The following is a 24,246-nucleotide window of genomic DNA, read 5'->3' as shown; positions in this document are numbered from 1 at the left end:
TCGTACTCAGTGAGGCTGCCATCTCCTCAAGTTCCCATGACCACAATGCCCATGGCAATCTAGAAAACACTCACAGCACTGCCCAGAGACAAACCCTGCAAATGATCTCTAGTGAAGGAGCTGGGTTTCAGATAGCTGGATCACGAAGCACAGAACCAGTGAAAGACTGAACAAGTCATGAAAAGCTCTCCAACTACAGACTTCCCTAAAACTCCTCCAAAATAATTGTGCTACCATGTCAACAGCATTTGATCGTATCCTAACTAGAATTTCATCCATAAAAGCCAAATGGCACCCTAGAGATTGCCCTACCAGTCAAGACTTGCTGAGATGCTAAGAACACTGGAGAAAGCAACAAAAGGAAATGCCATCCCAGCAGAGAGAAGTCCCTTCCTCCACCTTCCCCCAAAAGGAAAAAAAAACAGGTCCTTTTTCAGGCCAGTAAGCCTAACATTTGCCTGAGTGAGTGTTTCCATGTTTCCTACTTGATCTAAACTAGGTCTGCAAAAGCAGGGCCAGCGATTGACAGGTTTTGAATGGGAGCACAGCAGGAACAGCTTGAGCCTTATACTGTCTGTATCCTTGAGGTATGGGCAGTATACATCTCTCAGTTGCCTTTCTGATATTTACGCACAAGCAGGAGATCTGTGGCCTGAGTTATCTCTGTGCAATCTTGTGGGGCAGTGTATTAGCACCAAGACCTTGGGGACAAGAGAAGGGCAAAGGGACAGTGGAGTTGAAGCATCACAGAGGACACTGCACAAAATGAACACTCAAGCTTAGCTCTTCTCTCCCATCTCCTGTCATTTGCTCACACATAGCTGCTACGAGTAGGGCCAATGGTTTTTTTCTAAAATGGCACCTGTGATGGATTTAAATTTAGAGGTGAGACATGAATATAAATAGTAAATGTATTTTCATAAAAACAGTCCTACAAACAGAGCTAGCAAAAGACTATCCTTGATTCAGAAAGCACTCTGGCACTTAGTTAATTCTCAGTGGGGTTTAATGGGGTTTAAAGGTACTCTGAAGGCTTTGCACTACACAGCCATTACAAGTGATGTTGTGAATGCACAGGGCATATAAAAGATTGAATGTATTTGGCTTACAAAAACCTTCTCATCTTTCCTTGAGTTGTACCACTTTACATGAAGCGAACCTCTAAGGAGACCATTATTTCAGGTCATTTCGTTGCCTACATTTACTTACTAGCTTTCTGTTTTACTGTTTTACTTTTACATCTCTCCCTGTCCACCATATCCTGAAAAGCAAAAATCCAAGACAGAAAGGAAGCTACACAAAAATCTGGATTAGGCTGCGTAATACATGCCAGAATTTAGCTACAAGATTATGTATAGGATTTCAAGAAATGTGCCACATTTTCAGATCCTTAAATGCCAGGTGATATAAAGTATTCAGAGGAGAATTTCTTCCTGCACATGCAGAGATTTGTTTTTTAATAGAGCCACTGTATAAAAGCAACTGCTAATATAAATAAAACGCGAATTTCATTTGAAATGCAAGCAGTGTGGCCAATTAAAAGGAATTAAATGTGTAGTCAGTGAATCTAACTTTGGCCTCTCTAACAAAATTTTTATGGAATTTTTCCGCTTACAGATCATTTTCCCACGGTTTTTTTTTTTTTCTCCTCCCTAAGATGTTCATCCTGCACCTTTGAAAGTAAAGGTGCCTCTGAGTTCACTGTGTACATAAATTAAATCCTAAGCATCTGTTTAGGAATGGCAAATATGTTTTATTTATTTCCAGAAGAATGGTGGAAATAACCAATCACCTCCATTCAAAGGGACAAAAAGCCATAGATATCACAAGAGTGAATAAAAGAACTCATGCATGCATTTCCACATTGCAGAACTATATATACACTCATATATAGTCACAGTTCTTCTTGTATCAGTGAGAAGTCTGATCGTGCTTATATAATGTACTTAGGAGAGACACTTAGGAAGAGGAACAAAAGATTTCAGAATAGCTGTACTTCTGTTCAGTTAGCTGGTGAGCAAAGCATCGGGCTGGAATTCAAGATACTGGGTGAGATTGGGTGAGTCATGTCACCCAGTGACTCACAGAATTAGGATTGTAAAACTGATTTTACCTGGGACAAGCACTGCTTACAGAAGAGCTATTATTCTCATTCCTGATGGGGGAAGAATGTCCAATACTGCCCTTACTGAACTTAATGAAGAAATTGCAGATCAACCTGATTCAAAACTCAAAATCAAGTCAACATTCACAAGTTATAATGAAGTTAGGATTAAGCTATTGGACCTACTTGTACATGCATCCAAAATGCACACAGGCATACTGGACAGGCTCAAAAGTACTGTTTTTACCCATTTTCCAAAAAAATATGTTAAGAGCTCTAGAAATCACATCTACTAAAACTAATATATTTTAAAATTCCTTTTAGACTCAAATAGAGAAAGCCTCCACAATGAGAGACATCATATCCTCATTACAGCACAGCAGAAAGTTTCTAAGAGTCTTCATTTGCAGCTCTCAGCCTGCTTGCAAAAGATTTATGTACAGGGTAGCAATTACTTTAAATATACCTTTTTTAGTAAAACCTACTTATATGCATTCTCCTCACTTCTATTCTGTTTTTTATTTACTCATTTCAACTTAGCTGACATCAACAGAAAACTTTTTAATTGTAAGCATAGTGAAGAAAAGGTTGTGGAATCACCATAATCAAAAGTATTTTAAAAACGTTTTAGATAAACAACCGTCATTAGCAACATAGGTACAGTAGGAGGCGTGCTTTTTGTAAATATACATCTTGTGGTCAATTGGCATTGTCTCTGTTCCTTGATTAAGGAATCCTAGCTCATATAGTCAGGAGCACCTGTGAAGAACTAGTTTTAAACCCTGTCATGCAAAATTTTCATGGAAACTGAACTGAACTAAGACCGTAAGTTGAACAAATAGTAGTGAGAAAACATACTTATTCAGAGAAAAAAAAATAAAACCACCAGATTAAAACAATTTCCTCTTATTAAAGGCAATCAAAATAGCACTAGCAGTCTTGACTGCTATTAGATCAGGCCAGAAATATCCATCACATGTTTATGTCTATGTGATGGTTAGGAAAGCTGGAAATTAAATATATACATTTTTCTTCTTTCTTTTATATCACAGAGTACTTTGCAAATGTTCACTCTCCACTATCGACTAATCATTGCAGCATCTTGCAGCATCCAGGGAACTTTCATGTGGCACATAGACTCCTACTGGCAATAAACCATTGGCTTGTCTGAGACAGAAGAAATCTTTGGATCAATACCACAGGAAGAATTTTGGACACTATCTGGCACTCACTACGCCATAATCAGATGCATAGATTATGCCCATACAGTTGCCATTATGCCAATACATAGAGGCCCATACAGCTGCAGGTAATTAAAGGTCTTCGTTTGTTCTGTTCCCCGCAATGCTTTCCCCTCATCTTTAGCATGTAGCAGATGAGGATCTTTATTGTTTTCACAGCAAAGACCAGCCTGAAATGAAGTTATTGAAGTTTGAAGGTTCTGTTAAGTTATGAATGTTTGTGCTCATATGAGCCCACCCACTGTGACTGAGAAAAAATGAGAGAGGCACCCACTTTATAAGACAATATTTTGTTCTTAAGCGACTAAACTGTTGAGTCATTGTATACATGTATGTATATTGTGTGGTATTTGTATATGCCTCAATACTTTGAGATAATTAAAAAAAATTTTAAAAAATGTATGTGGTTACTGCATTTTTGCTTTGCCCAGCACACAGAGCTTTTCAAAACTACAGAACAGCTGTTCTTGTCTTATGAAACATTTGCAACACCTTCTAAAGATTAAGTTAAAATGTTCAGAGATCAACAGAGTTATTGAAAGGTGACCTCTCTATGCAAGAAAAATGATGGTTTTCTCTTAACAATCATTAATAAAAGGAAGCTCTACACAAAATTAATCTCTTCTCCCAAACTATTTGGATGCTATCAAATTCAGGGGCCAGCACTTTCCTTAGGCAGTTATATATGAAAAATTTCACTGGCATTTGCAGGTGTGTTCAGGTACTTAGTATCACCTGTGTGAACAACAGAGATGTGATTATTTTCAAATAAAGGTGTATACCTTCTTAAGCTTTTTCTCATTGCATGCATTTTTTTCCTGCATATTTAAATATGTCTTGGGCTGAAAGGTCTAGAAATTTTGTACCTAAAAAGTAATCTTTTAATGTTAGTTTCTCTAGGTATAAACAACAAGCCATATAGTACCATTTCTAAAAGTTCACTGCTTGGTCATACTATGACATTTATTTTGCGATTTTAAGTAGTCTTTCTCAAGCAAAAGTGAAACAGTTACTGTATATGAATGGCAGAAGTAGCACCACCCACATACTACAGTGTTTATTATACAGTTCACTGCTATAAGTCTAGTACAGTCTCTGGTTTGGAAGTAACTGTTGGCAATATTTTTGATATATATTGTCTTTTAGTTCTTAACTTTTCCTACTGCACTCTAAAAGTACTATGAAAAATCCAAATCATGACTCTTCCTTTAGGTACTTTTCCATGTTACAGTCAGCTAAGAGAAATGTACAGTCCAACCACACTCATCTGCAATTTTTATGTCCCTTTATAAAGTATGATCATTTTTTCCAAGGCAGTAGTTATTATCCACACCTTGCAAATGCATAGCCTGATGATTAGAATGAAATACGGCCTCACCTCCCCTAACATAAGCAGTCCATTTCAGGAAGGATGACTTACTACCACGTTCTGCTATTGCTACGACTCCTGCTGTTTTGTCCTGCCTTCTGCCTCCTTCTTCTTTTCTAGTCACAGTGTTAACATTTATGATGACTATAAACAGACCATACTTGGCAACTGCAAGATCCAGATGCCTTGCTTGGGAATATATTTCCAATGTCTGCCTTTGTGGTTTGTTCCTTCATTAGCTACGCTTCTAGCAGTGCTGATAGAGCAGAGAGGTCTATCTGGGCTGGCTGATAGGACTTCTCTCTTCCCCTGTTTCTCTATGACTCATCCTCGAATCTCAGAATGACACATTTATCTTAATTCTCATACACAAGATAATAATTTCTGTTGATAATTACCTCAAAAATGTATTTGTAAATACTTTTCATGCCCATCAGCCTTAAAATGGAAATATGCTTAGTTTTTATTTTACACCAACGAATAATTAAAATTTTGGATGTCTATTTCTTTATTCAACTTTGTAAAACTAGATAAAATTTAACTAATCACTGACCGAACCCTGTCGTATAATGTGCTATTATTCATAATAACTGTGCCATTAGGAAATTTGATTCTTCATGGTAAACAACATCTGCTTTGGACCACTGCAGGTAAGTACAATGACATCAAGAAGAAAAGGGAGAAACTGGTTAATCAGAAGTGAGACCTCTTAATTGTAGAGACATTAAGATGTAATGTGAGGAGTGCTGTTTTTGAACTAGTATCATAAGTTTAGTGGGCCAAGCATTAGATTAGTCTGGGGCTCAACAGAGCCCTAGCTGGAGTGTGTAGCTGTCATCACAGTAGGCATGATGAATTTTAATAAAAGATCACAAGATTTTAAACAATGAAGCAGCAACATTCTTTGCAAGCAACTTATATTCACTAGAGGAGAAAGCAAAGATCTGGCATCTAATAGATTCTTCCAGGTAAACCACAATTTTATAAAATACCAAACAGTCTTGGATGCATCAGTGGCACAGAGACAGTTTAAATTGTCTGACTGGATCAGGGAAGCTAACACATTAAGCTACAAAGATGTTCGTCTAGAGCATGAATGACGCACTTGTTATCTTCTGCCCAGGAAGGTGAAGAGCACAATATTAGCTCTTAGTATAACGTACGCTGAAAGAAAACAGTATCACTTCTATGCTGAACTACAGTACAGAGCTACTTCTCTGCCTACCCCAAAACTGCTGAGAAAAGGCTAGGTATGTTCTACTGGCACTTTCCTTCATGACGCAGTGAAGAAAGCAAAGGAGTACCATGTGTGTAACCGATGTCATCAGAAGGCCAGCAGCATCAGCGTGAAGTAAAAAGGACAAAATCTAGAAATTTTTTTCTGCTTTGCATTCTTTCAGTTTGCCCGTCCCTAAATGAAGACTTGCTGTCACATTGTCCAGTTTTAGTGAGCTGATTTTATCCAAACATGGCACGAATTACAGTGGGAATTCAGGACTTTGCTTCACAGAGAGAACTAAAAAGGTGAAATCAGCCACTAGGATGACTCCTAACAAATTGGCTCATTTAGTAGTTTAACCATGAAGACAGCATGTGTTGAATTATCTGATTAAAGGCTAATGGCAGTAAACACGGTGACCCATGAGGGCCAGAAGAACTGTGTCAGGTGGAGGAACCCCAGTAGCCCACCTGATGCAAAGGAAGCACCTGGACCTGGCTGCTGTCCGGGATCCTTGCAGGGGAATGATTCAATCACTGTGCAGTGTGAGACCCACTCAGAAGAGTCAAGGCAGCACACTTTCCCCAGAAAGCCATGCCAACTAGAGGGGGGTATCCCCTACAGGGTAAAGGACTTCTTGTGAGATGCAGGGGGAAGAGATTGTTGGGACTGTCTAGAACTTATGGGATGGTTTAGGGTGGGCTGGGGAATGTGCAAAACGTACTGTGGGATGTCTAGAGAAATGATCAAAAGCAGTGAAAAGAAGGAATTGTGGTGGATTGGGAAGAAACAAATAGGGAAACTAAAGAGACAGTGGGATAAAAGGAGCTGGTCAAATTTAGGCAGGTTGCTGGTCAGTACACTTGTCTGACTGAGCCCTGCACTTGATCACCACAGTCTGACCCTTCTTCTCATTAAATCCTAACCATCTTCTGCGTAGGTGTGTTCTCCACTCTGAGTGTGTGGGACTGAATGCCAGCCAACTTCAAGCGAGCTAGCATGCAAGTAGGGTAAGAAGTACCAGCACTTGGAGTGGGACAGTGAGCTTAAGGGGCTTAGAGGTGCAGGTGCCAGCAGCACGGGGAGCTCAGGGGACCTGGGACCAGCTCCCGGCCACACTGAGTGCCTAGGGCCAGCAAACAGAGGGACTTCCATACAGAGAGCAACAGGATCAGGCCTTCTGTGGCGTTCATGTTTACGTGAGTGCTGGGTACAAGTGCTGGTAAAGGCACTGTGTTGTGCTTGCGTTGGTCTGCATGGCCAGCCATGTTCTGTATGTGTGTGCGCCCACGTGCACATGTGTCTTTTGGGAATACATGCTCAGCATGGCGACAGGTTGGACCTGGGAACATGTAATTGCAGCCTCCCATCCAGTGGGTTGGGACAGGAGGAATCCCCCTGGGTCCTATAACCAGAGCTGACCACCTCTAACAGTAAGGATTATTCATAATCAATGCCCAAGAGAGAAAACTGAGGGACCTCAAGGATGCTGTACATGTCGCCATTTCATTTCTATTTTCACCATTTTTTTTTCCTTTAGTCAAATATGACTAAAGCTTATCTGCGGTGTTCTGTAACCCTGTCAAGATCTTCAGCAAAACTCAAACTGAGCTATTGCAGGCTGAGCCTTTTTCCTTTTGAAAGAGTAATGCAAATGTGTGATGTCCCAAAGGTTTGCATGGAGAAATGTTGTCAAACAGCGTGATCAATGTCAGTAAGAGCAAGATGCCGGGTACTGCTGGAATCAAGTGAGTATCCGAATTCCAGATCAAAACACATCAAAACCAGAATAAGCTTTGTGATGCAGTTGCAATGCAACAAAATGAAAAGCGCAAAGGGGTGTTTTATTCAGATTACATAGCAGGGACTTGAGTTATAGACTTCGTGGCACTTCTGAACCACAAGATTATCATCCCTAATGCTCTGCGACAGATATGCATGATAGAGTCATATCACTTTTGTATTGTTTGTAATCGAAAATTGATTATAAGACAGGTTGGGGAAGGTAGACAGTGAAACACTTCCAAGGCTAATGGTTCCTCAAAGTTTGGAAATGGTTCAGCCATGGGCTTTCTGTGTGGCTTTTGCCTGCTCAGCCTATCCTCCACTTCAGCTGTTCATATACAATAACAAAGACAACACCCTGCAGTGTTAAAGAATTGACATCACTCCTTGGCATGTGTGAAGTTTTCAAACACGACTCTGGTGAAAATCAGAATCGCTCTAGCCCACAGCTGGGTTATGTTTCTGTCAATGCCAACTGAGTGGGAACTTGGCTATGAATGCATCTCAACAGTACTACAATATAAATTCTAAATTTTCCAGGTAGATGTGAGAGAAATGAGATTGAATGATGACTCCTTTCCCTTCAACGTGCAAACTAGAAAAACAAATTAACTGTTAACATTTTGTTAAAGGATCTCTGATTTATTTTCCTTGTATGTCTTGAAGAGAAATACATACACTGAAATTCTATACTTCAAGTCTGAAGAAAAAGAGGGATTGTAACTTTGTGATAAATGTAATTAGAGTGCAAAAGACAGAAAAGAACGGTGGATTCTGAATGGCTCAGTGGGTAGTCTCCCTGCTCTTATTTTCAGTATTAAATGACTCAGTAAACTCCTATTCTCTTAAATTCTACAGTTCCACAGCCTGAGATATGTTTTTAACAAATGCAAAATGACAAGTTCAGCTGGGCAGAGAATCATTAGAGTGCAAAACCAGTGAAAGTTCAAGTGAATAATGAAAGTTCTTGTACAATTTGCATTAGATCCATATGCTACAGTGAGTAATAAGCAGAATTTTAACACACATACAGGAATTAAAAGGACTGATTATTAGTATTAGCAAGCATTTCCACAAGATAATGATTCAGGTTTTACAGAGTTGTTTGATCTTTATTTCAAATAGAAGAATAGAAGTTATGCTCCCAGCATTGAAATAGACTTCCATAAACAAAATAGAAGATATTTTATAAATCTTCCTTTCTTGTCTAAGCCTAAATGAGTCATGACCAGTTATATTCCCACATGTCTCAGCTACCTCTGCCAAGTTTGCTTCAGGAAAAAGAAAGTATTCTGAAAGTATCTCTTCTTTTATAACAAGGGGCAAGACAAAGAATTTGGAGTCATGGTTCCCAAAAGATAAGATTAATTTTCTCTAATTAATATGCCCCCTTCCTGTCAAACAGAATTTGCTTCAGTAACACTAACGGAAATGTATATGTGTCTTTAGTTTCAGAGTGGCACAAAGGATTGAACATGCATTTCTAGGCTCCTTATCTCAAAAAAGGAGCCAGTAGCACTGGAAAACATTCAGAGAAGGGCAGCAGAATGATTAAACTTACAGAAGAGCTTCCAGAAATGGAATGACTAAGTTACATTAGTTACTTACTAAGTAAGTTACAGAGTGAAGATTTGTAAAAGAATGACAGATGGAAGGTATAATATAGGTCTGTGTAATTATGGGTGTGAAGAAGAGGACAGACATGGATTAACTATTCACCGGCTTTTCAGGTACAAGATCCAGGAGCGATCAAAAGAAGGCAGTAGGAGTCAGGTTCAAGAAAAACAAGAGCTGATGAGTCTTCAGGCAGTTACTTGATGAATTCATTGCTGAAGGAATGTGAAGATGCTAAAAGTATATATGGGTAACACAGAAGACCGGATGAGTTAATGAAACAAAAACCTGCAGAAGATTACAAAACACAGAGAAACCATATCTGGCAAAGAAAGACCATGCACTGAAAGTGGTTGGAGTCTGGGAGAGTACTACAACAAATGATAGCATATGCTTCCTCTGTTCCTGTACTCCTGTCTAGAAACATGCTTTTTGCCACTGTCAAACAAAACTGTCTTTTAAGCTACTAGGCTTCAAAGAATTTTGATGGAGGCAGTAAGGCTGTGGCTGTATTAGAATTAGTTGAAAAACTTCCATTAACTTCAACACAGGTTATTTTCTTCATTTCAGTTATTATCTTCCAGGTCTTAATCCACCACAGTTTACGAGTTCACTGTATTACTTCACGCAAGTAATGAGATTTACATACCCTATACTTAGGAAATCAACACTTACTTATAGAGAAATTAACACCACCATTTTTACAGCACTTTGAAAAACACAAATTGTCAAGATCAGTTGACAGCTGAAATGGGAATCCTTCACTTTCAGTGGATTTTATTTGAAAAAAGAACTGTTTCCATTGCCCAGCTTCATCTATCTGTTCAAGTACAGTATATTCATTTTAAGACATCTGTTACAACTCCTCATTTGTTTGGAGTCTCTCCTACCTGGCTGCCAAGACTCGGTGTAGATCTTGGTCTGTGTTGCTTCTTATTCAGCAGCTAGAGAATAATTTGAGAATTAAATACAATTAAGAATTTTGTATCACCCAAATACATGATTCATTTGATTTTCAAAAGCTGCCAGCACTGCTACAGTTCAGCAATTATATCCATGATACTACATAGCTGACTTCTGCTGTCACTCAGATAATGTTATTTAAGGTTCCAGTGGTGTTACCTTATTTTGGGGCTTTTTGTGCTTTCCCAGGCAATTTTAAGCACATTCTCCTGTGCCCTTTGATTTCTTCCATGTGAAATCTCCAAGATGGTATATGGTAAAATGTTCCACCTTCTACTGCCAACACCCAAGTAAGCCAGTTTGTCCCACCACTCATAGTATCTTTCAATCTTGACTGTTGCTAAAATATCAAAGGCATTATGACTACTCAGTAGTTGAAGTAGTATCACAGCTGAAGTCAGTGGCAAAGCAAACTGATTTAGCTGGGTAGGGGATCACTCACAGTGCATGAAATAAATCTTTGCAGGGCTAGGGTTAAGGAAATGATAAATTAATTCATTAATCTAGGATTTCTGTTTAAATGTGCCAGATATTATAGGTCAGAAAGCAATGAAGACATACACGTGTATAAGTACAACAGTACTGCTATGCTACAAATGCAGTTCAATAGCTCTGGTTATTGTATACCCTAAAAACTACTATTTGTCAAATTACTACTACCCATTTCAGTAACCTACACTAGCAAATGACAGAGCAAGTGATTTTCTTAGCTTTTTGGCTCACTGTGATCTGGCTTTACTGTACCACTCAATCTTTCAACCTTCTACTTCAAGTTCTCTCTTCCCTCTTCAGCAAACCGTGGTTTTATCTACTCTTAAAACCTCTTTGAAATCTCTTCAGTATTTGTCTATTCCCTGGTGTGCTTCCTCCTATTCTGTGTCTTTTATTTAAACAGTTTCTTAATCTTTTGGAATTGAACAGCTGTTAAACGTTCTTTTAAATTGGACTTATTACTACTGCTTTTTGTTCTCTAATCCACTTTACACCTGTAATCCTGTAGCAAATTCTTTTTTTTTTTAATTATTATTATTATTAAATAAAACTTGATACAGACATTTTCGAAATGTCCTCTTCTTGGTTTTAGCATTATAGGAAACTTGGGGGTGCCTGTACCTAGCTACTTTTAGTTCAGTCATGTTTCTGACCTCTACTGAAACCCAGAAAGGCAGCAGAGAAAAACGGGAGAGATGAGGCTTGCAGTTGTCACTCTTTTTGCAATGTCAGCCTTCTGATTAGGAACAGATTCATTGTCAGCAGTCTAAAGATAATAAGCTATGATTACTTAGGATCTCTCACTCAATAACTGCTTTTCTGAACCCATCAACAAGGACCATATTCAGGTGCATCTCACAGGGGGACTGAAACTGTCAGGCCAGGCTGATGTTTTCTAGATTGTCTTAGATGATATACACCGCTTACTCGAAAATCCCCTTTTTCATTGTGCCTGTATCCTCCTCCTCTATTCTCATAACAGTTCTCACACTTGAGTGCAGGAGATCACAAAACACAATCAGCTCCCAGGCTTCTGCTGCTGCAATGACTCTCTGTGAAATAACCAGCAGGATCCGGAAGGATCAACCACCTTTTCTTTTTATATCATGCACACTGTGGTCTGTACACTCAGAAGCAGGTTTCTGAGGAAGCTTTGAAGCAGCTTAGCACAAGAGTATCCTGCCTCCTTTCAGAAGCTTTCCCTGACAGCTGCCATGTGCAGTTCATTTAAGTATCAAACAGTTAAAAATGTTATTGTTAGAGTTACCTGAATCTGATAATAGACTGCTCTGTTTTTAAATGGATGAGTTATTATTTCTACATAGAAATATACCAAAAAAATTCCTTCTGGATAATAAGCAAAGTAAAAGATACTGGGTCAGTCCTAGTCAAGCTGTATTTGCTACTAGACTTAAGAAAAAAATTCCTTAGTAGGAGCAGCATCCAAGTTCGCACAGTGTCAGGGCTGTCAGCTCAATGCCCAGAAGCTGCTGGCTGTTAAGAAGCCTCCACCTCCTGGGAGTCTCTGAACTCCTGAGGAAGGGAACTGCCTCTGGACAGCTACAAATTTTCCATGTCCTGGTAGGTTGCCATTACAGTTAAGTTCATAGCTCTTAGTTGCTTGGGGTGGCAAAGAAGCCATACTTGGCCAAGAACTGGACTCAAACACTTAGCATTTAAATCATATACGCAAGTGCAGAGAGAGAGGCAAATATTCCCAGCCCACGAGATACAGATAACTCTGCGTGTACACACACAAGAGAGACACTTTAATGGGCTGTATTCCTGACCTCTGGATAGCTCTTCTCTTTCACTCCCCAGAGAAAAAATTAACCTTTAATGTGTCTCAGTCACATAGTGCACATAAGTATCTCTACATATGTAAGTATAAATATGTGTTCTTCTGTTATGTGTGTATATAAAGATCTGTGTGTTATATGTATATACACACAAAAATGTAAGTATCTATAAGCATATTTTGGCACAGAATACAATTTAGGGATCCATACATCTGTAAATCTTTCAGATTATGGATGTGGACACTACTATTTCCTTCAAAATTGTCAAAATGTGAACAGAATTATTTACTTTACCTATAAAACGTTGTAGTGGAATGCCCATGTTGGAAATTAGGTCCACTGCAGTGTTTTGAGCTATTACTTGGAAGAGTTATTGAGATGTTACAAGAAATTAAGCAAAGTTGAGGAAACTGAACAAAAATTTTGATGATTCCTGCATACACAACACCTGGTTTCACAGTTGATGCAAGTAGACAAAACGTTGAAACAAAACCGTGTTACCATATGTTCAATGAAATATATGTGATCTACTGGAAGTTTGAGTAACAGCTTGAACATATTGAATATGTAATAGTACACTAGAGTTCTGCTTATAACAGAGACTTCCAAGACTTTTTTTTGCTTTGATGTGCTATAATCTTGAAATGGCAATCAGGTTTCTGGCAATTCTATAAAAAAACTATTCAGAAAGGTTCCTGAATGTTTTACAAACTATTAAAAAAGAGGTTTGTTACATGTGTCATTGCCTACTTAATTTTCATTCTTAAAGCCAATTTCTCAGCAATGGAAAGATGCAGGAATTCTTATAACCAGATGCAGTGAGATTTTAGTCCTTGTCAACTACAGCAGTACACTTAAATCAAAGATTCACTGCTTCCTTACATGAAAAGGTTCAATATATGAGTCTGTAACTGCAACACAAAAAACTATTTAGATAGAGAATGGAGAAAATGATTGAGAGCCATCCCAACATTATACAGGGCAGAGGCAGATGCAGGTTGCAACCATGGCAATGACGGCAAACAGATTAATGGTTTAGGCCTACATATTTTCCTACAATACTCAACAGCAGCAAGATTTTGGACTAGATTCTCCACAACTTGTAACTGCATTGACTGCACTGGAGTGGAGAAGTAGACACAATATATTTTTCATAAACTGCTAAATTATTGAGAAGAAACAAGAAGCTGCCAGAGCATTACAATTCTCTTGGAACCAAGGGGGCAAATTTTCAAAATTACATCTTGCATCTGAACCAATGCATGTATGATTGATGAGAAGGCACAATTGTTTCATCTTGTATTTTATAAAATTTCACATCAGGGTGCTAGAATTTCAAATTACTTTGACCATTACCATCATTTTAAATTCACTTGTGATCATCATATTTCTCTGAGCCCAAAGAGCACATACAGTTGCAATCTAAAACAAATAAGTACGCAAGTAAATCAAAAAGTAGGCAGTTTGTGGGATTTTAGGAAGCTTTAAGATATGGAAAAGCCGCTGAAAGTGTTTTTGAATATGGCATCTTTGGCTATAAAATGGGCTTGTTAAATGACAGCTATCTGTATAATAAAAGTATGTAATAAAAGGAGTTTTCTCAGACAGCTATGATAAAGGAATGGGAAAAAAAAAATCAAATAATGAGTTGCATCTCTGTGAACCAAAGTAACACTTCCAAAGGAGAATGCAAACATGCATAGTAGAAACATCTTTAATAGAACTCTAGCACATGTGAAATTGCTAAAGTGATGCTGGATTCTCTATAGGAATTTGTGTAGTATTGGTGTTTTTCTTTGTTATCATATATAAAATGTTCACCTGAACTTTCAAATTATACTCCTTAAACCTGGATTCAGGCAAATATCTCGTACTGAGGAGAGGACTGAAGTTGATGCTTAACAAGAAGCATCCTCTGAAGCACTGCTTTCAGTAGAACACCAAGACTTCTTTGTGTTTGAATACTTCCTTGAATTAAGGTTAAATTACAAAACACAAAATGAATTTCTTCAAAACGAATTCCATCATGAGCTGACCATAAAGCTTTGCTATTATGAGTCGTTGAGTGTTTTAGGTAATTTTTATAGTAGGCTTTGTTTTTCAGCAAAGGGTTTAAGTAAAGAATGTTAAAATAACAGTAAATAGGGAATTAGGCAAGAAAACACTAATGGAATAAGATGACTAAAGTGTCATTTTGCCCCAGTATACTTGTCTACCAAACTACTATGTTTCCAGAAGGAAATCAATCCTTGAAAGTTGTCTATTATCTAACTGCCAATGGGAATATCATGCAGATATGAGCATCAGCTGATTTCTTTGAATGCTCTAATGTCTCTGAACAGAGTCATGGTCTTCATTGTCCTTTATTTAAGCGACTGCTTTGAAATAAAAACACCTACTCTTTCATCCATTTTTGTTTTGAAATGTCAACTTATTTCTCTCCTCCTCAAAGTCCCACTCATGCCCTTGCTACCTTGCCCAAAGTCAGCAAAACCTTGGTTTTGAGAGAAGCCTGTTTCTATATTATCACTGAGGAGAATTATTAATCCGCAATGATTCTTCCTGAAAATAAGGACCCTAATATGTGGGCTTTGGGTAGTGCAAGATACATAGTGCTAAGCTACTCGTTTCTTGGGTGTTGCCAGCAGTGCCCTGAAGAACTACAGGAGCTTCGAGGGCTGACCAGCTGACGAGTTCTGTGAACGTATCTCGTCAGACGGACCCGCAGACCTGCATGTGGGTACCGCTGGCCTAAACCTCTCCTCAGGGTTAGGTGGTTGGCTCTTCCCCAGAGACTCTGCTGCTTCATAACGCTGAAGCCAGACGAAATCCTCTTCAGTGCCACTGAGTGCTCACCTGCCATTTCTGGACTTCACACACTGACCAAGTGAGTGGGAATCCGACATTAATAAGAGACAAGGGTGAATGCGCAAGAGCACATCAGTAAGAAGACACTGGTAAAACAGTGTGGTGCTTCACTGAAGGTGCTCAGCAAGGAAATAGCCTGTTACGAGAGTAATGTTCCTTTAACAAAATAAAATGACAGAACGGATTGAAGGCCTACATCCAGATCCTATCCTATGCACTGTTTTTTTGTTTGTGTTTTTTTTAAATTATAAAGATCTAAAAAGCTAGATCCTGTCTGCAGTTAACCCAAAGGAATTTTTCAGATGGAAGAAAGCTCCCACCTGGCCTAAAGCCAGCAGAAGCAGTAGCAAAATGAGGGTGGTTTCTAGGAAGTGAGTGAAGAGGAAGCACGCTAGGGATGAGTCAGAAATCCTTCTTTTATCCTAACCCATCCCTACAAAATCCAGTGTTGTGCTGTCAGTTAGTTCAGTAAGTCAGTGCAGCTCTGAGGCTGGACTAGTGCCCGACCACTGAAACGCAACCCAGCTTACTGAGCATCCCCTGCTTCCTCCCCTGCGGACAAAGTCAAACTCAAAAGAAGGGAGATTCAAACCCTTGCTCAGTGTGCTTGTTTTAAGTATTGTGGAAGAAGCAAATCTTCAATCAAAAAAAAAAAAGGCATGGAAAAAAAAAGCTATATGGAAGTTTAGTTCTATGCAAAGACACTACAGCAATAAAAGTAATCATCCCAAATCAGGTCAGTATTTGGTACAACTGCCCTCAGTGCATAAACAAATATGTTCAAAGTTAATATCATTAAGTTAAACAATCATGAATAAAATATCTTTACGTAAGTAGGCAGACCAAAATATTATTTTGCATTTGCTCTGTACTAAGCCTGATGCCTTTTACAAGAAAATACAAGAGTAGTCACAGCCCAGGACTTAGTAGAAATACCTACCTATGCCATCAATTTGCAACATGTGATCTCTGTGCCATAGGCGCCACATTCGTAACTAGTTTTAAAAAAATTAGTATAGCATAATCTTCATATTAGACTTACGAAGCTTTATTAATCATTATGTGGCACAATGATGTACTTCGAGTTAAAACATTTGAAAAATAAAGGCGAGGTTCATATTCGCTAACCTAGGAATCCAAAACACTGACATCCAAGGCTGGTTTGTCATCCCAATCTTTCTTTATTACAAATGGGAAGAAATGCACCCCCTGCACAGGACAATTAATTTCCTTCAAGACAGGTCACATGAATCACGCTACGAAGTTACTAGGTTCCTTCTAAAAGCTATAAAGACTAGCTTTGTCTCTCAAGTCTGACGTTAGGGTGTCTAGATGAATTCAAAGACAAGCAGTTGCTGCCTTTAGAATGACAGTTTTGTAGCTAAGAGTCAAATTAGACAACTGTTCTGTAGGCAACTTGGTTTTGGTTTTATTCATGGCCAAAATTCCTTCTGTAGGATATCTGCTAGATAGTTAAAGCCATCATAGGGAAAGCATATGTTTTTGAAACTGACGGCATTGCAGGTACAAGCATATTACGGAACACAACAAATCTGAAAAACAAACACCATGCCAGCATAAACAAGTTCAAGGGATTGACAGCAGCTCTAATCACTTTAAGTGATTACCATCAAAAATGAAAGGCAAACATCTCTCCCAATCTAACCCAAAATGTTGTCAGTATAAGCAAAACACAAATGGGATATTTTAGTTATTTTCCAGTGCAAGATAGGCAGGATGTATGTAGCAGTCAGCGCTGAAGCGTAGCAGAAGGATTTGTTTTGAAGTGTTTTGATAATAACGAACATTTCCACATGAACAGAGATTAAAACACCTATGTCATCACTGAAAGATAATTTCTGCTGTAATTACGTATTCAGTAGACTAAGGTACATTGCGGAGATGGCAATGTTGAGAGCGTTTGAAGAGAATCTGTGCTTGCTTTCCCCTGCTCTGCAGATACAGCACGTTCTCTCCAGAAGAGAGGCATCGCGGGAGGCGGGACATGAGCGCCCAGAACTGTGTGTTCTTCTTTTAATAGGGTCCGGTTGACACTCCTGTTTCCCTTGGCACAGCTACAAGCTGTATTTCAGCTACCCAATCCGATCACAAACTCCTAAAAATTCTGAGAACAGACAACAGGATATTTGAATTATGTTGTAGTCATCTGGTTACTGTTATGATGTCTGCATCAATACCATGAAGGTCAACAGGACCTTGAGACACCTTGGAAGAAAACAGACGTCTATTTTCTGTCCCCTCTGAGTATGTTTGTTTATTTGTTGATACCACTAGGGTGAGATTCATCTTCCATTACTTTAGCTGTGTGAAATCCAACAACAATCAGCAACAATAAATACCTAATTCCTCCCACTCTCTGTCAGGTGTATGAACTAGATGGATTAGTTTGTGCACTGAAGGTTTCTGTTCCTCCAGTAACTACACAAGGAACATAGATGGTTGGTTTACAACTGGCAATCTAATTTGTGGTGGCTAGGTGAAAAAAAAATCTGACCTTTGGTGCAAAAATCCCTTTTTAGAGCTTTTCAAGATTTGTCAGCAAAAATGTTTTTGACATAAATTACTATATACAGATGTACTGGGGGTAATCTTAAATCAGACACAATATGACCCTGTATCTTCTGCTACAATCCTACTGTTCTTTCCTCTGCTCAAAAAATAAAATGGCCTGTTCTACTTTTTATAATGGAAATGATAGTAGCAAATCAATGCATGAAATAAAATATTTATTAGCAAAGACAAACTAAATTTAAAGCATATCAAATTTTAGAAGAAAAAAAAATAAATACAGGAGACAATGGAGTTTTCATTGGGAGTAAATTTGGTGCTCTCTCTTCTTAGTCCAGTAGTCTCAGGTCTGACATCAAACTGCTAATCTGCTAAAGACATCTGTATGCTAGGGAATATTACAGATTTCATCTTCAAAATAGAATCCATTAGTACTCTTCCCCTGATTTAGGGCAACACAGAAGGAACACAGGCAAAGTGTGTCTGTTAATCTAATGAACACAGGACTGCATTGATTCTCCTAGGACTGCTAACCTCCTCCGATGTGAGCGGGTACTTTGATTAAATGATGGTTAAAGTGAGAAATTTGAATTCTCAGTCGATCCCACATGGAGTCTACTGCAGGAAGGTCCTTACCAGAAGAATGCTCAGATCTCCGTCATAAGGAGCAGCAAAGCTCTCAGGCCAGGCCAACTTCTCATCATCCATTTTGGGCTAGATACAGAGTTGTATTAATGCTCCTCTCCTACTCTATGACCTGGGTTAATAATCATCCCCACTACTTGGCCTTCACCGAGAAAATTGTTGGCTCTTTGCAGCCGCTGCCTCTCTCTGACGGACATGAGAACCAGACACCTGAGTTGAAAAGTGACAAATATTTCAGGTAGTTATTGACAGTTTGCATAAAACTCTATGTTTTGAAGAATCTTGTGTAAGGAAAATGGATCGCAGAGGTGGCAGCTGGCAAACTCCCAGAAGTGTACATCCAACAGGCAGTTGTGAGTTCATGCTATTTACAGATTGTTTTAAAGTTAGTACAGTAGCCTGGAGCGCGTGCATGTGTATGCATGTTTTGGTTTGTTTTGGTTTTTTTTAAACACGCACTTTAGCCTGATTATAGCAACCATTTGTCCTGGAGCTACTGACCTCTGTGCTTACTTAACCTTTATGCTGTACTACCACAGCCTGCTCTGCACAGCTGGGATTCAGCTAACGTAGCTTAAGAAGGAAGGTTTCTGTGCTGGGTCTTGCTGCATAGTTAGTAGAGACAGCCACAGAGGATGGTCCAATCTTTGCTTCTACCTTTCTCTTTCCAGCAGAGACGCACTACAGGTTCACCTCAATAGCTGACAAATAGGTATCTCATGTCAGTTCAGGGTATCCGATGTAGCCACCAAAGGCTAGCCTGTATGCTACAAGACCTATAGCAGACTGGTGTCCTCCCAGAGTGGCAGCTGTAAGCCAGCTGAACTGTGCTTCACGTGACTAGCTGGCACGAGGACATAAGGACCCTAGTATCTGTTTTTCCAGTCTGGTCTTAAGTGTGAATGCAGGTGGCATAAGCTTTACAATTCTCTGAGCCAAGGAAGGATATATTTTTGCCCCTTAAAACTGGTATTGGAAGGAATCGCTTTAAAAAAAAATTTTTAAAAAATCTTGTGTGTCATGGAAAAGCAGCACATGCTGAGCAAGGACTGGAAGAGCTTAGGGGTACCACCACAGGGCTTGGCTGCTCACCGACTGTCCATGCACCGGCAGTGGGACGGAGGCCTTTGCCTCCTGGGGAAAGGCTGCTCGCTCCTCAGAAGTGTTCGATGATATGTGGAAAGTATCTCCAGAATAATCCCGTAACATCTGTCACAGGGAAGCCCAGTGAAAAAAAATCTTTCTCAATCTACTGCTCCCCTCTCTACCCATTGCATAATATACCTGATATAATATTATTATCATAACATTCAGATGGTTCATCTGACATGCAGAGGTATGTGAGAAGCTTTTCAGGTGAGTGTACTGAGCACAGGCTCAGTGACCAAGAAATTGCAGAAGCTGCCATAGACTTCAGAGGTTAGGTTTCAGTGGTTCATACTCTTAGATGTATGTAAAATTCACTCAAATTTAAGGAAGTTTTCCTGTCCCACTTCAGTCCACATTTGCTGAAAAATAGCTTAGCTGTAAAAAAAGGTAGTTTTTACCCAAGGTTCGTTTCATTTTTTATCTCACACCAGTCGCTATCTAAATTAGCAGTAAGTGGTTGTAAAAGAGTGGAAGAAGTACTTTGAGATTTTAAACCAAAACAGTCTGAAGGGAGAAAAAAACCCAACGCACAACTCTAAGAAAAACCTGCTATAATAAATAATTTTAATTTATTTGTTGCTTTTGTCTGTGGTACACTAAAAGCCTTTAATTTCTTTGAAAACTTCACCGTGCAAAGCATTTACATCTTATTTCCAGATGCTCCTCTTTCAACAGTTTCAAATTCTATTTGATTGAAAGCTAATGGACCTATGAAGGATTTCTGCATGGATATCTGTTACAAAAAAAGATTTCATTTGCTCAACCTTCCTCTGTGTTCACTATATAAAACTAGAATAATTTTAGACAGGTGAATTTGTTTTGCAGCAACAAATCACAGTGGACATGAGGATCCTGGCACAGTTGTTGCTGGTGTTATACTAACACTATGCTACACTACTTAAAGTAGTGTCAGTGTAGTAAAGTAAGGGCAAGTCTGTTTTATCTTCCTCAACGGATTCAGGGACAGTTTCTCAAATATTGTTTGTCACAAAACACATTGATGGAAGAGTGATTTATACACAAAGTTTTATCTTCAACCTGCTTTCAGTAATTTATAATATTATATTTGATAAAGTAACCAGAATATAACCCGATGCAACTTCAATCTGAACAGAAAAGGTAATGGTAAATCTGACACTCATAAAGCCATTAAGCATCTGAATAGAACAATGCTTCCTCTATTCTTGTCTGCTTTTTCTTAAAACAGGTTATAACAGTCTTTTCTTCCTGCTTCTACGTTGCCTTTCAGTAAGACAAGCCATGCTGACTTAGTCATCACTTTCAAAAGGAATTCAGTCCCTTTTAGCACTGATTAGCAGAATCACCAGAGGCAGGCAGAGATGCTACACAGCCTTTTCCCTGTTGATTTTGCCACCTCACTCCAATGAATCACGTCCCAGAAAAAGCTGACAGATTAAACAGCGTGCTGGCATGGAGACAGGTCTCAGGTGTTCGGAGAAGCAGTCATGCTCATTTTTACTTGTCATTTATGCAGGGCAATGTACACATACATACAAAGGTGAAAGCTAAACCTTGAAGAGTTTTCTCTACATGTGTCCTTCAACATACACTTGGTGGGCTCTCCACACTGGAGTAATGCAAATCCACTTTCACCAAGAGTGGGGCCACATTGCTCAGGACCCAATATTTTCAGCAGGCATACTCAGATAAGCAAAATCATACCAGATCTGTAGTGACCTCAACTGACTTAAATTTCAACTAGCAGTATTTGGCTCTAAATAAGATGAGATAAGAAGAAATGGAATTTCTTTCTGGAGCTATTTTAAGGGCAATGACTACTATGTAGAGAGTCAGAGTAAGTGGCTGAAGTTGAATTTAAAAGACAGACATATTTTTGTTTTGCTGTTTCCAAATATAGTCTCATCTGTTCCAAAGTCTGAACAACAGAAGAAAAAGAAGAAAAACTATAGCAAAGAACCCCATCCTTCTGCGAGCAAACCCCAGGTTTTTCAGTATAGAAAGCAACACCAAAGGAAAACCAAACTGTGCCACGAGAGTTTCAGCTGTTTTGATACTGAAGGACAAAGCCTATTTCTAAGTCTTGCCTGAAAAAGGGGTGTAAACTCAGATCTTCTGTAAGTCCAGAATTTCTGCTATTCTAAGACAGTTCTAAAGCAGTCTCACTGGTGCCTGGCTTCTCTGACTGCACATAGAACTCTTGCCTATGTGAACTGAGGTTAAATTATGGAAAAATCTGTATGTTTGCATAGGTAACCTTGCTAAGCTATCCAGGTCTGGGCTTTGGAGAAAGTAAGGTATACACTGAAACGTGCTATGCCACTGCAGTACAATTAAATTTGAAATTTGAAGTAGATTGGATTTAAAGGTGCTGCAATGTTGGCATTGAGTTTAGTGTGTAGGACTTAAACTATTTCCCGTTCTGTCTATACTGTATTCTGTAGGAAACCTATATGTGCAGGGACTCTTACTAAAAGAAGTATTTCTTTCTCAGATGAAACCAAGGTGCAATGTCTGTTTTACCATTTTTCATTCATTTTTTTGAGAAGTACCCTTCTCTGGAAGAAAAGACACAGACTGGAAAATGCTTACTTCCACCTAAAAGGCGTTTTAGCCTTGGAAGAGCCATCTCACTTACAAGGAACACTTAGAGAAATAGAAGTTTTGGTTGCCATGCTAACAGGGAATCACTCAACTGAGTCCAGTGAAACAAAACTGCACAAACGACGTTTTCTTGGAAAAACAGGGAAATATTAGATTAACGACGCCGCGGGTTTTGCCAACTGCAGCCAACTGCACACTTCTGCCCCTTTGCAGAGTGTGATGTTCTGCCAGCCTTTAAGCCTCCAGAGCCTCAGCTGCTCCCTTCCAACAGAACCACGGCTTCTGTCCCATCACCGCAAGTGCCCGCATCTCGCCAGGGCAAACCCAAGGCAGGGGTGAATCCCACCAGCCGCTTCGTGCACCCTGCGATCCCCCCCACGGCTCGTTCCACCCTGCTTCCCCCCACACACCCGATATACCTGCGGGTCGCCGTCCTCCAGGTCCCCCCCCCCCCGGAGGCTTCCTGGCAGGACCCCAGCCTTCCCGGGAGGGTCCCTGCGAACTGCACCGGCGGGGAGCCCCGGCCCCTCGGCGCCGGGGGCGACGACAGCGGGGACTCCCCAGCTACGGCTCCCGGTACCGGGGGAGGCGGGGGGGGGGATTGGGAAGCAGCGGCGGCCCGCGGGGCGGGGGGCACGGCGGCGGGGCTGGGGGGAGCCGAGAGCAGGCAGCCCCCGTGCGAGAGATGCGAAGTCCCGCTACGGCACCGCCGGCGGCCCCCTCAGCCCCGTTGGGGCCGGCAGCGGCCGCGGGTGCGGAAGACGGCGGGGCTCCCACCCCAGCGGCGGCCGCCCTCCCTCTCGCCCGCAGCGGCCGGCAGATGCGGAGCTTTCTCCCCCGCGGTGGTGCCGCCCCCGGCCCCTCCGCTCTCCTGCAGGTGTCACACCTCACCCGGCCGCCGAGGGATGCCGCTTCCTACGGCTGCCAGGAAAAAAAACCCACAAAACCACGTTTATTACGCGCAAGAACGGGATCTTAGCGCTCCTCCGGGCTGTGACCGAGGAGGTGCGCGATGTTGCTTGACGCTTGTGTCGGCGCAAAAGTTACCTCAGACCGTCCTAGGGACTTTCTTTTTGTAGAGGAACAAGAAGGCAATCAAAGATTCAGAAAGAGAATATATCAAAGTTGACGAGAACTTACTTGGTTTAGGTGCGTGCGCTGACAGCCGGCATCTTCCTTCAACAGCTTTAACGGGTCACATTTTCTCTCGGAAGCAACCTTTTCAAACCCTTTTGTAAATTAAATCCCTTTAAGAGGTGTTTATTTCACTGGCTCTCGTCCACCTCAGCCACTTTCCCCCATTTTTTACTTTATTCTCTCCATGCTTGCCACACGTGCAGCCGCTCTCGGATACCCGCCCACGAGTTAGCGGGTGCCCACCACCACCACCTCCTCTAGCCGGGGGGAGCGCGCCTGCCGCCGGGCTCCGGTGCAACAGATGAGAGGCAGGTTCTTCCCAGGCTGCTCAGTGCGGCATCTCCTTATTCCCACGGGGAGCCTCATGCCGGCTGTAAAAAGTCACGGCTCCCTCCGATGCGACGGCTCCCTCCGGAGCGCAGGCTGCGCAGCGCGGGGAGAGAGCGAAGAAAGGCAGACAGACCCCAGAGCAGAAGCAGCCAGAGCGCGGAGGGGCGAACGCCGGCCTCTCCCGTCCTCGCCGCCGCGCTCTCTCCTCGGCGGGCGTCCGCCCGCCGCCCCACTCCGCTCCGCTCCGCTCGCCCGGCGGCCCCCTGCGCGCCGCCGCCGCCCGCCTGCGCCCCCCTGCGGCCGCGCCACGCACTGCGCCTCCGCGCCGGGCTACCGCGGGGGGCTCCGCGCCCTGCGCCTCCGCGGTGCCGGGCTGGCCTGCCGCCTCTGCGCCCCTTGGGGGGGGGGGGTGTCTCCGT

At 40.9% G+C, this 24,246-nt stretch overlaps 1 protein-coding gene across 1 annotated transcript in view; it reads right to left on the bottom strand.

Moving 5' to 3' along the window:
• TRPC4 (transient receptor potential cation channel subfamily C member 4) overlaps positions 1-24,005 on the bottom strand; it is a 154,845-nt gene extending 130,840 nt beyond the window's left edge. The window contains exon 1 of the mRNA XM_030043124.1: positions 23,501-24,005. The gene's annotated coding sequence lies outside the window, so the exon portion shown is untranslated. The remainder of the gene's footprint in view (positions 1-23,500) is intronic.
• Between the last annotated feature and the right edge of the window lie 241 nt (positions 24,006-24,246).

This window comes from Aquila chrysaetos, chromosome 19 (genome assembly GCF_900496995.4).
Source record: "Aquila chrysaetos chrysaetos chromosome 19, bAquChr1.4, whole genome shotgun sequence".
In the NCBI taxonomy this organism is placed as follows: Eukaryota; Metazoa; Chordata; class Aves; order Accipitriformes; family Accipitridae; genus Aquila; species Aquila chrysaetos.
The sequence above is the reverse complement of the archived record's forward strand: the minus strand, read 5'-3'. Positions and strand labels throughout refer to the sequence as shown.